Raw genomic sequence first — 3,594 nt, forward strand, 5'->3', positions numbered from 1 at the left:
CTCATCACCCAAGTCAATATACCAATTACACTGTACTGTTGTAATATTTAAATGATATCATGAATATTAAATAGTCTCCAGTGGAATGCAAATATTAAAGGTTAAAATCTATAATAGCATACACTTAGCCAGTAGCATTATTTTAATTCTTGGTAAAAGATCTATAAAGCATTTTTTCCTCCAAACATTTTGCAAATACAATATTATATTTCACTAATTTTAAGACTTTATTTTACATTTAACATATCTAAAATTGATAGGTATCTTAAAATTACTTTTGGTCAGGTAGGAATCATGACATATTTGTCACTATGTATCAGTGTGAAGAATGGATATCATCACCATCTTAAAAAACCCTGGAGATAGATAATAATGGACACTCGTTTAAGAAATGATACATCATGATGTTCTCGTTAACAGAGAGCAATATGTGGAAATATGGACATAAGAAGAGTTAAGACTCTCAGTGTGAAGAAGTTTTAACATCTCAACTAATTTTGCTTATTTATTTTTTTGACTGTACTAGGGTGATATATGATTTCTTTATAAAGGACTTTACATAAGTATGAAAAATTCCAAGTGATAGAGTTGTCAGTTAAAATGGCTTTTCTCTTTCTCAGTAGTACATAAAACAGTGGCATATTTTCTAAGACTGCATCTCAGTTTCATCTCACCTTCCTGTTCAAAACATTGAAACAATTTTCAAAACGACTTTCTTGTTCTCTTTTAATATCTTCCATTAAAATGTGATTTAAATAACTGAACGAATAAAAGTATAAGCCAAGGCTTAAGAACCAAGCCTTTGATATAAAGACAAAAAAAACATGCCACTTAATAGTGGAGTATTAAACTAAAGTGGTGCTGATTGATCTGGGCTTTGATTTCACTGGGTCTTTTCCAGTGAGATTGGTTTGGTCACTGATGTTTCAATACAGAGCATGACTTCTGGCCTATTGTATTCAACATTTATTATAGAGTACTAACTTTATGCCAGGTACTGAATTGGGCACTAGAGATACCATGGAGAATAAAGTCAGGTATGATCCTTGCTGTCTTGGTGTTTAGTATCTAGTGAGGAAGAGTGACATATTATAAATTGTTATAAATACTGTAAAGAAACAACTGGGAAATTGAAATAAAAAAAACAAGGCAGGGGTCGGAGGTACTCAACTTCAGATAATAATGGTTAACTGTGAACATTTATAGTGTACAGTATTATCAGGTGTCAGGCTCAGTACTACATGCTTTATATACTCTTTAATCTTCAAAACAACAGTATAAAAGGCATTCTACTAGTGTTCCCATTTTATACACAGGGAAATGAAGATTTGAGAATTTAACTATAATTTGCCCAAGGTCACATAGCAAATAAGTAGGGAGCTGGGATATAAACCCAGACAAGTATGGCTCTCGAGTCCTTGTTCTCATCCACTACAAAATTAGGGAGAGAGCCTTTCTGAGAAAGTGTCATTTAAGTTGACCCCTGAATGATGAGAAGGTAAGGGGTTGCTGAATGAAATCATGTATAAAGCCCTAAAGTGGGAAAGGGTCCTTCAGTTTTAGAAAATGAAAGAAGACATTGTCGCTGGAATACAGTTACTGAGAACAAGCAAGAATGTTGATGAGAATGGGCTGCAGAAGGCAGTGCTACCTCACACAGAATCCCACACAAGAACCTGGAGTTTATTCTAAGCGCAATTGGAATCACAGAAGACTCTGAACTGAACAGTGACATGGTCTGATTTGTATTTTTAAGTATCTTTCTGGCTGATGATGTTTGAAGAATGAATTAAAAGGTAAGAGAGTGTCCGAATCATTTATTTATTAAAAAAATATATTAGAAAGTTTATGGAGTAGCAATTATTGTGGCAAGCACTATTCCAGATAAGGGGCATACAGCCAAAATCAATACAAAATCCTCTAGTCTGGAATATAATTTAGAGTGGTGAACACACACACACACACACACACACACACACACACACACAACTACTCTCTCTGCTCCATCAACAATGTCTCCCACTCTAATGGACATTCTCCATCAGTGTTTAAATTTTAGAATCTCCCATCTTTAAACAAACAAAAATACATCCTTTGATCTTTTATTCCTCTCTAGCTATTTTACCACTTTCTACTCCCTAATGCAGAAAAACTTCTTGAGTAACTTCACCTCTAGTTATCGCAACCCACTACAATCGTTCCTCTTTTTCACCCTACTAAAACAAGTATTAGTAAATAGATAACTGCACTTTACATTTTTCTTATTGTAGCTTTTTTGTACAGGTTTTATCTACTTTGCCAGATTGTAAACTCTGTATGTGGTATAGCACCTGTCACAGACTTGTATAGTATTAGCTAAATAGATACATCAAGCCATGAATTCAGTTTACACCCTTGGCAGATTTGTGTATGTGCTCAAATTCCCATTTACCTGAAGGATTGACAGGGACTCATGATATCACCAAAAGCTAATGGAAACAAGAATAGATAAATGCCGCATTCAATCAACCACAAAGTTAGGCATTTACATTCATCTGCAGAAATCAACTTTCCTGGACCAAAACTCAGAAGGGGCTTTGATTTCTAGGGCTTTCGTATACAACTCACCTACAGTCTACACGGAAAAACTGGACACAGAGACATCAATAAAAATAACTGAACAAAGGCACAGCGTAACTCTTAAGGGCTGCTGAAATTATTTAACTTGGTTCTGCCGCTTTTGGAGCAAGGACCTGTGATATGGTGGAACCACTGGTGCCTCAAGAATAGAATCCTCAGTTTTCTCCTTAGGGCTTTATTTAGTCCAGGGCTTGGCCATCGCAAAACAGCACCCGAGTCACTTGATGGTGAGAACAAAGGGTCAGCATTAGCCCAGCTGCTCGGGGGCAGCCTTGGATTTAGGCAGGGCAGGCGCCCGGCACTGGGTAGCACTTCGGCCACTCTTGGAGGGAGACTTTTAGGGTGGGTGGATCAAGGAGTAGGAAGTGTCCAAGGTAAGCGGAGGAGTTGGACCGAAGTGGCTGGGGTTAGGGGTAGGAAGGCAACTCGGGCCGCCGCAAAGAGCTCCAAAGGGGACCATGCAATCCCTTCCCAGACGCGGGAACCTCTCCGGGTCCCGAACAGGAAGGAGTGTCACAGACAGCTGAAACCAAGGGAATCCTCTCTTCTGCAGGTCCTAGTGGCTGACCCTAGCCTCCAGGAATAAGACGCTCCCATCCTCCTCCACTCTCAGACCCCAGAGATCACCCACCTGCAACCGCAGTATCCGAAGTCTCCACCCCAGTCTCTCGGCCTCCAGAGAACTGGTTGCGATTGGTTTGCACCGCTGTCCCGTTAGCTCTTTTCCAAGTGTGAGTGGCGTAACTATCCGGCGCTGGGCCTTGGTCCCTCCCTTTGCTCTCCTTGAAGCACCGCCCCACGTGATGTCACACGTTGCCGCAGAGCGGAGGCGGGTCTCCGTCTTCGCCCCCAGCTGCTTTCTCCTAGGGAGGTGGCTGCGGAGCTGCTGCCAGGGAAGTGAAGGGTAGGGGGTGGGGGTGGGGGGGAAACGTGCCCTTGGACGTAGCGTGACGTCCGCCCCCGCCGCACGGACGT

At 40.8% G+C, this 3,594-nt stretch overlaps 1 protein-coding gene across 1 annotated transcript in view; it reads right to left on the reverse strand.

Annotated features, from left to right (window-relative positions):
- KBTBD3 (kelch repeat and BTB domain containing 3) overlaps positions 1–3,457 on the reverse strand; it is a 31,368-nt gene extending 27,911 nt beyond the window's left edge. Inside the window, exon 1 of the mRNA XM_066371586.1 lies at positions 3,251–3,457. The gene's annotated coding sequence lies outside the window, so the exon portion shown is untranslated. The remainder of the gene's footprint in view (positions 1–3,250) is intronic.
- Between the last annotated feature and the right edge of the window lie 137 nt (positions 3,458–3,594).

The sequence above is a fragment of the Saccopteryx leptura genome, chromosome 1 (assembly GCF_036850995.1).
Source record: "Saccopteryx leptura isolate mSacLep1 chromosome 1, mSacLep1_pri_phased_curated, whole genome shotgun sequence".
Lineage (NCBI taxonomy): Eukaryota > Metazoa > Chordata > Mammalia > Chiroptera > Emballonuridae > Saccopteryx > Saccopteryx leptura.